Here is a 14,471-nt window from a genome sequence, read left to right on the forward strand (position 1 = left end):
ATTAAATGAATACATTTTCTCTTGAACTGTAATGGTGTGATGAATGCTATTCTTCCAAAATAAATTTCTGTAGTTGATGTTTTTATGATGGTGTTTTAGAACAATGTCTAAAATATCTCCCATAGGTGTTTAGATCTGGTGTCTGAAGACCATAGCTTAAGATGTATATCATTTTCATATTCATCAAACCATTCACTGAGCACTTGTTCCCTGTAGATGGGGGCAGGGTCATGCTGTAAGAGACCAATGTTTCATTATAGGATTAGGGGTGTAAAATACTTGAGTCATTGTACTTTGTTACTATAAATATTATTTTTTGACATATTTAAACTTTACTTGAGCATTATTGCAATTTAATACTTGTATATTTCAGTACATTTCCAAGAAAGATCTCACTGTTATTTACTTTACTCCTTGCATTTTTATTTAGACCTTCAAAGTACTTATTACAAATCGTGAAGGTCTCAGCTATAGGCTATACATAAATAGAATGAGCTCAGGGTAGCATTTAAATCATTTCAGTTTCGCATCCAGTCAATTTCATCAAGTTAGAACTAACTATCAAGGATCATGCAAATTCATCATCTGCAGTGACCTTCTTATGCCACACAGTCTGGTTAACGCTAGCGCCTTCTGTGTGCATTTGAAGATGGATGAGACATGAGACTGCAGTGTGTAAACTAATACTCATATCACATGTGGGGTCTTTACCTCCTTAACTTAAAAAGCATGTTGAGGTAAGTTTTGCTAATTTGATAACAACTGACTCCATTTACTGACTGCTGATTATGCATTAACTAAGCTAAAATCTGATTTCTTTGTTCATGCCGGGTTAGTCTAGCATCTATTCCAGTAGCTAACACAAACTGGCTAAGTCAAAGTCAAGCTAGTGGTAAATATTGCTTATTTACATGATATTTTATTTGGGATTAATTCATCAGCAAACTATGTAGCATTTGTCATGTACATGACCAGCAAACTTACAGAGATTGAACGTTTGCAGGCAAAACAGCATAGATGTTTTAAAATGAAAATCATTACCAGTTTTAGATAAGTAATAAGAGTTCCAAATATTTACTTTTTAATACTTGAGTATATTTAAAAATAGCAACTTTTTTTTTTTTTTTTAATTAGACTTGAGTACTATTCTGGCTGGATACTTCCACTTTCAATTGAGTACGATTTTAAAAAAAAAAAAAAAATATATATATATATATATATATATATATATATATATATATATATATATATATATATATATATATATATATATACTTTCACTTAAGTATAATGTTTAAGTATAATATTTCCAACCCTGTATAGGATAAAGGTGATCAGTCAGAAGAACTTTTTATTGATTTGCAGTAACACTTCCATCTAAGAGGACAAGCGGACCCAGAATCATTACAGTAAAATAGCCCTTATAGCTTAACAGAGCCACTAGTTTTTCCTTTAACTTGTCACCTATCTGTATATTTTAAAGATTACCTCTTAAAAGCAACCCCACAATATCATCTCAGCTAACCTGAAGGTTTTCATCAATTCTGATCTGGACCCTCTGGTGCATTTGGAAAGAAACTGAAAAATCACCCACTGTTTTTTTCTATTACCCATTTCATACACAATGTTTTTTCTTTGTGACATTTCATTAGATTGATCCAAGTGAATCTAATATCATATGATATTAAGTCTGGTTCAGCTTTAAACCTACATTTCCTCATTCAGTACCCCATGAGAAATCATGAATACATGCTTGTGCCTTAAAGTCCCCTAAGACATCGTATCCAAGGGTTACAAAACATCCAGCATTGTTGGAATGGTTGGCTATTTAAACACTGACCCCTTCAGGGATCTGCAATAGGCAGAATCAAAGCCATGACTGTAAAAACCGTCCACTGAGAATTTCACAGGCATGTGAAGCATCTTGCTGGAGTCATTGGTTGTAGTAGTCCATTGAGAGTCTGAGACGAGTGTTTCTGTGACTATAGGCGTACAATTCTACACTTACCTTTGCATTAGTAATAGCCATCTGTTACTTTTTCCTCCCTTTTATCAAGGGAAATCAGTAATATATTCCACACCTACTCATTTCATCCAGAACAGGAAAGCAATGGACAGGAAATGAATGAACCACCATTCAGCATACATTCATGGAAAGCAGAGATTTATTTGATGGCTAGACATTCAACAAAAAAAGCCTTTGTGCATCATATCAGCAGAATAAATGCAGAATTCATGGAGGCGAAACCCTTGTGAAGAGCCAAAACGATGTCTCTTTATGCATTGTAAGTAACATCAGGAGGATTAGGGCATATCATGGAAGATTTTTATTTTTTCAAACACTTTTAAGCATGTGAATATGAGATAATACCCATCATAAAGTCTCAGTTCAGGTTTAAATAGGACAGTAAGAAATTTAATATTGATGAAACAGTATTAAAGTCATGCATACAATTGCATGGAAGCCATGTATAAAATGTCTATGCAGAGATTTGAATAATTCTGTTTCATGAATGTTAAATGTATATAAATATTATAGTTTTGTTGAGTTCAGAGCTTCTTAATAAAGGCTATAAGGCATTGAGGAACTTCTTATTTCAGTCATAAACAGTTATGGAATGGTATAACATGGTGTTACAAGAACAAAATGGAATAATAAACAATTGAAACACTGCACTGCGATGGACTGGCACCACATCCAGGGCGTCCCCAGCCTTGTGCCCCATGCTCTGTTGGAAAGGCTACAGGTTCCCTGCGTCCCAGAAAGGATAAGCGGTACAGAAAATGTATGGATGGATGAAACACTTCATGCTGTTATTGGAAAATAATCATCTTAACTTCTCTTAACTCTTAGTTCTGTGCTGCTATGAGCTAGAAAGTGTGATTGACCGCAGAGTGTTCAAGCGCCTGGAGAGTCTAAATGAACACATACACTGACACATGCTGTTCACAGAGACTTCCAGTTTATTTCGTCTAGAACAGGAGTATTTTATACACATAGATAAAAGCATTGCGTAGGTGGATTTCTACTTGTGCAGGGGCTAGACAGATTTAGACAAAACACAGCACACTACAAAAATAAATCTTTTTTTAAGATATAGAAAATACATGTGTCAACTATAATAAAGGATGACAGTTGATCAGCTTATTCAAAGAGGTAATCAAATGAATACATTCATCATAGGTATTTGATAGTACAGAGACACACAAACAGAAACTATAACCCAGTATTCCACGTATCTAAGGTGTCTTAATAGCAGTTCATAATATAAGAGAGTACATGATATAAGAGGATTCTTCCCTTCACTCCTTAAATCTCTTACTCTATTCATCTTATAGTTAATAAGACACAAAAACACAGAGAAACTGCAAAATGCCTCTGTTCTGAATACTCAAGCATTGCATAAAACTTATTCCTGATTACAAAGCGTTGACAATGGTGACTCCTTCCATAAACGTTAAATAAACATGTCCTTATAGAAAGCTTCACTATATTAACGAGCAAACATTTTCCTTTGTTATAACTGCACATTTTTAAAATCCATTTTTCAGTAGCCTTAGATGAAGTGGCGCGTCCATCATACAAGTCCCTGTGAATGAGCTGTTACTGTAGAAACGATAGCATATTAGAACACACACATATTCATATAAACCTGTGATTTGCCTTGCAGCCTGCACTACTCTCAGAGCTGCGCCTATTAATGTTTGCTAAATGCATTTAATAAACATTTATGCCTTTTAAAAAATATTGAAATCTCATTTTAATCTCTCATATTATTCTCCTGTCTTTTTTTTAGTTTCATTTTAATCTCTCATATTATTCTCTTGTCTTTCTTTTTAAGTTTATTTTTAATCTCACATATTATTCTGCTGTCTTTTTCAGTCAAACATTTTGCATTCAATTACACATGCAAATGCTGATAATGATTGACTACATTCAAAATATATCCGTTTTTTGTATTTATAATAAAATCCGAATCATACGCGTCCTCAAAGTCTGCAGGCTAATTAATCCCTGACTGCTGTGTAAACAATACACACTCCAGTAGAAGATTGATCACTTGTCTGTGTGGCTATACACAATTATTGTTATATGACCTGTGTAGTTAGAGTTTGTATCTAAAGCACTAGGAAGAAAACAAATCAATAACGGATATGTCAGCTTGCTATATGGCTTAATGAATCAAGCCAATAATATTGGAAAACAATGTTATTTAGAGATAAAAAAGAAAAGAAAAGAAAAGAAAAAGGGTTCTAGGGAGTAACTCAAGTGTGCTTTAGTAATTAATGCAGAGACTGTGCATGGAAGAACAGATTATTATTCAAGGACATATAAAACTTTTATTAACTCAAACATTGTGGGCCAGTCTGCAGTTTTTTATCAGCTCTTTTATATTTTACTGTATTTTACTACTTAGTTATTTGAGCGAAGATAGTCATCAAGTCAGTCTCTTTCCTTTTGCATAATATTACCAACAATCTTGAAGATTCTAGTAGATTCTAATAGCACCTCATTATGTGAACAGGACACTATAAATGGCAACATCTTGTGAATTCATTCATTCATTAATTAATTCATTAATTCATTCATTATTTCATTCATTTATTCCTCTTCAGTAAGCTTTATTCTGGTTAGGGTCATGATGAAAATGAAGCCTGTCCTTGGAACACTGGGCCAAAAGCAGAAATACATCTTGAATTGGATGAAACAGGGCAAATATCAGTAAGGTGTTAATTCTAATAAAAATCGAATCATATTTAAATTCAGTTCATGCATCACTACATTAATAACAAAATACAAAGTGGGTTTTGTGAATTGATTTTGACATTGTGCTTATCACAGGAATCTCATATAGATGCCTGTGTATAAAATTATTGATCAGCCCTCCATTAGGTTTTAATAAAGATTTTTGAACATGTTTTGTTGGGCAGTCTGACAAGCAGGTGTTAGGATATTGTTTATTATAACCACAAAATATCTCTTACAAATTTATAATAATTCTGGCTACTTCATTACTTTTTTGGTTACCTGTGGAATCTGTATAAGCCTTTAATATTTATTTATATCGATGCCACCTCTGAGTATTTACTGGAGAATCAGGGACTTCTCTATATACATACGCTCCTCGGTAGACCTTCTGTCCACAAAGTGAAAAGAGCAAACATACGGTTGCTTTGGTGGTTTCTCTAGACTCAAAGCTTTTAACCAAATATGAAGAGTTTCTTCATTTTTAGGAGGTGGCTGGAGATTCTATGGTGTCGCACATCCGCATTCAGCTCTAGTGCGTGGTCAAAACACACCTGCTATAAGAAACTTTTTGTTTAGTTATTAAGGAAACTCCTAACTGCACAAATCATGAAAATTGTCTGGGAGTCCATAACTATTAACATTAACTATGAGACATTAATTGGTGTCGATAGATGCTGTGATGATGTAAGCTAGCCACATAAAATAACCAGAAATGTCAAACTAGAAGACTTACACACAAACCTTCAGACAGACTGAGTGCATTTGAATGTGGAAAAACCAGGTGGATATGCTGTCATATGGTATTGCCTTGATTTGATTCGTGTTTTATTTCTGTATTTTTTTTTACTCAGTATTTATTGCTGGTTTTAATGTCTTGCTCTCTATATCTGTAAGCCATGGTGCTATGGAAACAGTTGAATGTTCCTTAAGGGACCATCACACCCATATGTGGATCTTCTGCAAACTGTTGCTACAAAGCTGGAAGCACACAATTGTACAGAATGTGTTTGTATGCTGTAACATTACAATTTCCCTTCACTGGAACTAAGAGACCCAAACCTGTTCCAGCATGACAGTACCCCTGTGTAAAAAGTGAGCTTCATGAAGACAAGGTTTGCCAAGGTTGGAGTGGAAGAACTCAAGTGTCCTGCACAGAGCCCTGACCTCAACCCCACTGAACACCTTTGGGATGAACCACCTTTGTGAAGATTGATATCAGCACCTGAAGTCACTAATGCACTTGTGGCTGAATAGGAACAAATCAGAGCCATGCTCCAAAATCTAGTGAAAGGCTTACTATAACAGCAAACAGGGACTAAATCTGGAATGGGATGTTCAAAAAGAATGTATGGGTGTCATGGTCAGGCGTCCACAATCTCCAAAAATCCAAGAAGCTTTATGTCTATTATGTCCAAATAATAGGACATATTTTTGTCCTATTATGGGTAGTCAAACTACCCGTAACCTCCCTGCCCACACAATCGCATGTTGAATGAGCTTGTGTACATATATATCTGCAGTGCCTAGAAGATTATCACAAATATGTAAAATGCTTGGTATCATCGCTTAAAAGGTGGGAATCGATGGTCTCAACAATATAACATCTATGTATATAGTTGCAGATCCTTATATAAAATGATTCCAATATGATGTTAGCATAAAATGTACAATTAAATACAGCTATAAGTGAAAATAAAATGAAACATAGGAGGAAAGTTTTAGAAAATGTAGTCTAGAATGGTGTGCAGCACTTTATATGATTACAAAATAATTGAGAAAACTGTATGGCATCAGGAATAATGCTTGGCATTTGGAAAACAGATATGGAGCAATTACTTTTTCTAAAGTAGTATATAAATATATATGTATATATATATATATATATATATATATATATATATATATATATATATATATATATATATAGATAGATAGATAGATAGATATAGATATATATATAGATATACATGTGAAGACAAAGGAGTACATAAGTATTTATAAGAATAATTTAAACTGATGGTGAAAGATCATAGCATTTCTTAAGGCTGGTGCATTTGATTTGAGTCTGATTTATAGTCATTTCATCTGCAGTTACACTGTGGTGGTGAACTCTTCTCATGAATAAAATCATTTACTGTTATAAGCCTATTTTGACCTCACACTGACAGTAAGAATAGAGGAGAAAATCACTGCTCTGTGCAGACATGAGTCAAATGCTCATATTGATTAGGAAAGTAATTACTGCCAACCTACAAAAGCTATACTAATGAGCAGCATTTTAAAGCAGGCAAACAAATCATTATAAACAAAAGCACCACTAAAGAATTCTACAGGCTCTTCACCACTACTGAGAAACTGCCACTGTTAACTACTGTTTTTAATGGTTTGGTGGAGAGATGGCACTGGTTTCATTGACGTCTTCATCAGATGTCAAGTGAAGCATTGGCTTAATTCACCAAGTACAGAGAAAACACAATACAGAAAAAAAGAGTCACACGTGTATTTGGATTTTATGTGGTATGAATTGTATATTTTTTGGATGAAGTTAGAAGCTACCTAAAAAAATGTAAGTGAGTTAAGCATCTGTTCTACTGAGAGGAACTGACTACAGGCAATAAGCAACCTGTTTATGATGTGAATCCTTTTTAAAAGATATGCAAAACAGACAGAAGTAGCTCCTGCGCTCAGTCTCAGACTCCAGACGACACGTTTTTGCATGGCATTTCAAAGTTGAACATCTTTTCAAAGTGTTCCACAACTTGGTAATTGGAGCACTTTCACAGTCTGATCTCTCGAGATCTTCACTCCCATGGATCTTCTAACAGAAAATCTTTTTATTTTTACAGGAACCAGGAAACATACATTTCTCCTCACATGGTTCTCACTTGTTCTTTTTCTCATATTTTCAATTCAATTTAATTTTATTTGTATAGCGTTTTTAACAATAGACATTGTCTCAAAGCAGCTTTACAGAAATGTATAAACACGGGATACAGATTTTAAGTGTGTGAATTTATCCCTATCGAGCAAACCGGTGGCGACGATGGTGAGGAAAAACTCCCTGAGATGATAAGAGGAAGAAACCTTGAGAGGAACCAGACTCAGAAGGGAACCCGTCCTCATCTGGGTAACAATTCTCTTTTTGGTTTACTTTTAAAACAGTCGTAATTCTTTATTTGGAGAAAATGCGATGTGCACAGACAGTGTGGTTGAGGTTGCATTTGAGGCACTTTCCGTCAGCAAAATGCAGTAGTACTATTTACTGTAATCCCACCTTGCAGTTTGCCATCTGTAGTGCCTGTGTGCTTTTTATCTTGAGTGACTGTTAAATACTGACAGTTTATGAAGACTGTAAGAAAAACAACAGGAATGATATTGTGTTAAGTTTTAAGTTACTGTGGCACTGGGCACCAAAAATCATTAAAAAAAAAAAAAGACTTGTATCTACATGATTTTATGCATTATGCTGCTGGCTCATGATTAGTATACTATACAGTGCATCCGGAAAGTATTCACAGCGCTTCACTTTTCCCGCATTTTGTTATGTTACATCCTTATTCCAAAATGGATTAAATTCATTATTTTCCTCAAAATTCTACAAACAATACCCCATAATGACAACGTGAAAGAAGTTTGTTTGAAATCTTTGCAAATTTATTAAAAATAAAAAACAAGAAAAAGCACATGTACATAAGTATTCACAGCCTTTGCCATGACACTCAAAATTGAGCTCAGGTGCATCCTGTTTCCACTGATCATCTTTGAGATGTTTCTACAACTTGATTGGAGTCCACCTGTGGTAAATTCAGTTGATTGGACATGATTTGGAAAGGCACACACCTGTCTATATAAGGTCCCACAGTTAACAATGCATGTCAGAGCACAAAGCCATGAAGTCCAAGGAATTGTCTGTAGACCTCCGAGACAGGACTGTATCGAGGCACAGATCTGGGGAAGGGTACAGAAACATTTCTGCAGCATTGAAGGTCCCAAAGAGCACAGTGGCCTCCATCATCCGTAAATGGAAGAAGTCTGGAACACTGTATGCACTGTATATACAGTATACAATATTCAGTTAATGTTCACATCACATCTGAATGGGAAAAATATGATCTCCATGACTTGTGACTTGAATCTCATGGGATTTTCAAGCACAACAGTCTTTAGAGTTTAAACAGAAACCAAAAAACATTCACTGAGCACAGTTCTGCTTATGGAAGCACCTTGTTAATGAGAGAGGAAAGGGGAGTGGCCAGACCCCTACGGCAACTCAAATAATCACTGCTCTTGACAACCATATTGAACAGAAAAGCATCTCGGCATGTGCTACATGATGAACCCTTCAGGCAGATGGGGTACAGCAGCAGAAGACCACATCAGGTTCCAGTCCTTTCAGCCAAGGACAGGAATATGAGGCTACAGTGGTCACAGGCTCACCAAAACTGGACAGTTGAGGATTAGAAAAACATTGCTTGGTCTGATGAATCTCGATTTCTGCTGTCACAGAATCTGGTCAGAATTTTGCGCCAATAGCATGAACCCATGTACCCAACCTGCCCTGTGTCAACAATTCAGGCTAGAGGTGTTAATGTAATGATGTGGGGAATGTTTTCTTGGCACACACGGGCCGCTTAATTCCAATTTAGCATCATTTAAATGGCACAATCTATCTAAGTATTGTTACTGACCATGTGTCTCCCTTTATGTCCACAATTTACCCATCTCATAATGGTTATTTAAATCACTAAAAATATGTACAAATACTATGGATACTTACAAAATGTATATGCATACGTAAAGAAGAAAGTATGCAGCATTTCATTACACATGTTTCTGTTCTAATGGTTTCATCCAAAAACTACTACTGAGTAGTTCATTGGTCAAACCTAAGGTTTTTACTATTCCTTATATGTCAGTTTGAGCATCAGAATCATTCTGAAAGGCTTAATTCATTCAATCATGTACAAATTTGCCCTGGTCAGAGTCATGGCCGTCTCACAAATCAAGGCAGGCAATTTCCTGGGGCCCCACATACTGAAAGGGCCCCTGAGGGCTGATCATTTGAATAATCAGAAATTTTCATCTTAAAACAATGTGCAGCAACATCTCAACAACCCATATCTTGTTTGAAAACTCGTTTATGCTCCTGCGCCACCCGTTCACACTTGAGTCAAATTTCAATTCCTGAAAATGAATCTGAAAAAATGAACCTATCTGGCAACCAGAAGAGCAAGGGAAAATGAGAGGAGGAGGAAAAGAGGAACCAGGACAGTTGTAAGTGATGGTGATAATGATGAATGAAAAATAAGGATAATTTAAGACAAACAAACCCAGATCTAGTTGTCCAATTTTGGTTTTATTTCACTTTATTCTAAGATGAATTATTGCTAATAGTTAGCTAGGGTTAGCATGTTTTGAGTAGTGTTAGCAGATCTTAATATGGGGTGAAATTGGTACTGAGAATGATGAGCACAGCACTGACGGCACCGCTTGGCAAGTACCAGTACTGTTACGGGGTTAAGGGACACAGTTTTGAGACCATGTTCAACAATTATAGGGTAGCCCCTTTCTTTATTCATTTCTCTACGTTCTTATGATTGTTCTCAATAATGAAATGAAGTCTTCGAAATACGCATCTACTGCGATTCCTCCATGTAAGTAAAGGGTCACAACATTATCTCTGGGTAACATGAAGACTATGTATACTTACATCTTTAAGTATGTATACTTGAAACCCAAATATGCATTCTAAAATTTTAAGTATGCATGCCAAAAGTATGCATACTTAAAAATATGTTTTTGGCATGTTTAGAAGAATGGGCCAAAATCACACCTGAATACTGTGGCCTTACCTACTTATACGTAGAATTGTTTAAGCATAGAAGCATGAAAATACAAATCATTAAATATGTGTACAAATACTAAACAATAAATATGCTAAATAAGTATGCATGTTAAAAAACTGTTGGATACAAACTAAGTATGGATACTTATAAAATTATATGCATACTTACTAGAACAAACATACATACTAGAATTTTAAGTATACATACTTAAAATTCTAGTATGCATGCCAAAATTTAAGTATGCATACTTAAAAATTATTTTGCAGGAAAGTATGCAAAATAGATATACTCAAAATCCAGTATGTTTTCAAATTTCAATTTATTTATGTCTGTAAGTCTAGGGGTTAAAGTAATATTTAGGACACGGGGAAGCTCTACTTCTTTCATGGTTGCCAATAACATGGGGAACTGTACTGTTCACTGCATGTTTTAATAACATTTTTAAAAATGGGGGTTGGGGTTTATGATACCCCCTGAAGAACTTCAGAACAAAATGTAGGGGGTGGTCTTGAAATTTTCACATACTACTAAGTTTTATTACTGAAAAATAGTTTGCATTGCTCAGTCTATCTGGAATTTTTTTTTTTTTTTTTTTTTTAATCTAAATATAGTTGTATCTCAAGCATAAATTTCCTGCACAGTGCATCAAAATGAAATGTTTATGGTGAAATGATTAAGATGAAGTTTACTTATTGTCTTCAGGTCACTTCTAGCCTTGAGTGTGAATGAAGCAAGATGATAAAATACTGTTATTTAAAATAGCACATGACTTAATGCAGTGACGTTTTCACATATAAATAACAGAGGCCACTGGTGATGTCATGAGTACAGCAAAATCACAACTCGGGTTTTGCAGTTGATTCAGTAGCAATGCAGGAAACGTAGCCTATATATTCATATATTCATATATTCGATTGGCCTGAGTAGATGGTGAGCAGAGTCCACCTATTTGTGGATTTGTGTGCACTCTTGATGCTAAAAATGTTTAAAAATTCACAAATACATGCAGCAATCCACAAATGCACAGGACACGATGATGAATGTTTTGGATGAGAGTTGTGTTTGTGACATAAAAACATATTTGTCCCAAGCATTTATTTCACCACATAATCTAGGTTCACCCCTTCTTATTTCCAGCATAATATTGTGTCATGTTGCGAAATCACAAGTTGCCTCAAACTGAACACGGTCATGGTTTCAGTATTCTTCAATGGCTTGCCAGGTCACCACATCTAAATCCACCTTTGAGACATGGTAGAACAGGAGATTTGCAGCATAAATGTGCAGCTAACAAACCTGAAGTCAACATGGACCAGAATCTCAAAGGAATGTCTCCAACACCTGGTATAATCCATGCCATGAAGAACTGAAGCTGTGCTGGGAGTTATCCTGGTCAGGGTTGTGGTGGATCTGGAGCAACACTTGGAGTGAGGTGGGAATACACCCTGGACACGGATTTATTGCAGGGCATAATGAACACATTCACACCTAGGGACAATTTAGCCTAGGCAGAACCCAGAAGAAACCAATATGGACATAGCGAGAACATGAAAAACTCTGCACAGACAGTAACCTGAGGTCCAAATCAAACCGGTGACCCTTAAGCTGCAAGGCTTCAACGCATGTGATAAATAAATATGATCACCCACAAAGTCAAGGTTACATACAGCTCTAGCGGATTTACTTGTAATCCTACAAAACAACAAATGATCAAACAAATACATGAATAGATTCTTAAAATTTTTGGGTGACCCACCAAGATGACGACACCCAGCTTGCTGCTTCCCCATCCGCTTCCGCTTGACATGAGGCTCTGTTTAAAATGTTTGATCATGGCTCATCATTATCCAGTTCCAACAACCTAATAACAACATGCAGGTTATTATGCTAAAGTGTTGTTGCCTAAGGACACTGCAGAGGGAAGAGATGAGCCGAATGCTCCATTTGCATTTAGATTATATGTTCACTATGGAATCTGGGCTTTGCAATGTTCCTGTGTCCAGTCCTATCAACTTATAAATAGATTTACTCATGTCTTCTGCCAGGGCTTTTATGAAAACTCATAAGAGAATGTGAAATCTGGTGACATTCAAGTTGCAGGCAGCCATTCATATATGAGAATCCAAAAAAAAATTCATCTGGGTTTTCCCAGATGAACTCAATGAAAAGAGGATTATATTGTAGATGGCATTGGATTGGCACACCACATGACCCTGGTAAATAAGTAGAGAGATGTTTCTATGCAAATCCTAATAATTCATACAGTCAATATAAACAGATTTGTATAAAACCTAAAAGTATGCTTCTCCTCATTATTTTCTACAAATGTACTCTGAATCTCGCATTGCTGAAATTCACCCCTTGTATGCAATACACTGCAAAGAAATGACTAATTTGTGTTTTGCTCATTTGATAACACTGGTGTCTATGATAGATTCCCTATAATGACTGATGATCCTCATTTGTTTTGTATTGTTTGCTACATGTATATTGATTAAAGTGATGGGAGGGTTGTTTTGTCTGTGCCAGTTCATTTTAACTCATTAGAGGAGGTACATCTATAATCTTCCAAATGATAGAAATGCACTTTTTAAGAATATGAAGGTTGCAAGAATTGCAAACTCTTCTTTGATGAATAAACGTGTGTCATGGCTCTCGATCACAGCAGCATTCCTGGACTATTTGTGTAATTGTAACAGTGATGCACAAACCCATTTAAACAATACAAATGTTCATTGGAGCTAGAGGTGCTACACTGACTCCACTTCATGTAGGCAAGAGTGTGACAAATCCCATTAACTGCATTAATAACAACAAAGTTGGTGGGGAAAAATCAATTATAGCAGTTTTTTAATTACTGATAAACAGACAAGCCCCACCTGGGCTGGGATCAGTATAAGATGCTTGCTTGGGAAAACTACAAAATTCCTATTCTTCTTTTAATTGAGAATCTGTACCAATATGCTGGAAATGTTGTTTCATTAAACTAAATTAGTGGAGTGACTGATTGCCACTACCACAATGAATGTGAATGGACTCCTGTCTAGTAGTGATCAGAATTGGACATGTTTCACACGGCAACAGACTGCAAAGCTACTCTAAATTAATCAAGGCTTGCCTCTTATATTTGTTGTATTGATGAAGGTCGGGAGATCAATCAAGATAAGAGGACCTGGACATTCATTCTCATTTACCTCAGGCAGTTTTTTTTCACAGCATCAAAGAGATTTGTGAGGATTGGGCCATCTGTGTGCCTAGGCAATATTCCCAGTTCCACCGCTTTGGGCTTGATGAAAAGTCACAGCTACTCGCAGCTAACACAATGACATAGAGGCAATATGAAATCCCAAGTAGGCTGGGTTTTGGGTAGGACCAACACAAGAAGCAGTTAGCTGTGCTGCTGAAGTTATAGCATTACTCACATGATTGTGAGGAGGATTAACAGGACTTTATAGCACAAAATCAATAATTGCACATTTATTTGCAGGACTACTTACATAGAGTTAGCTGATGACTTGCACGTGATTTCCAAAGGAAATCCAAAAAAATTCCAAAAAAAAAAAAAAAATTAATAAAAAATGGTTTACATGTATGCTTTTAATGACTGTGGCAAGATCAGAGCTCAAAGAGACTCCCAAGAGATTAAAAACAAAACTTACCCCACCCTCACACACTCACACAATAATAATAATTACATAATTCTGATCATTCTAATTAGAGATGATGTATCACACCAAGAGCATTGCTCAAAATACAGCGTGAATGCAAGGGTGTAAACATGACTGTGTGTTCTGTTCTTGAGGATTTTCACAGGCTTTCATTGAATGAATGCTTTTGCCACAAGAGGTGTGGGCATGTGGCGAATACCAAATACA

The sequence above is a fragment of the Ictalurus punctatus genome, chromosome 14 (assembly GCF_001660625.3).
Source record: "Ictalurus punctatus breed USDA103 chromosome 14, Coco_2.0, whole genome shotgun sequence".
In the NCBI taxonomy this organism is placed as follows: domain Eukaryota; kingdom Metazoa; phylum Chordata; class Actinopteri; order Siluriformes; family Ictaluridae; genus Ictalurus; species Ictalurus punctatus.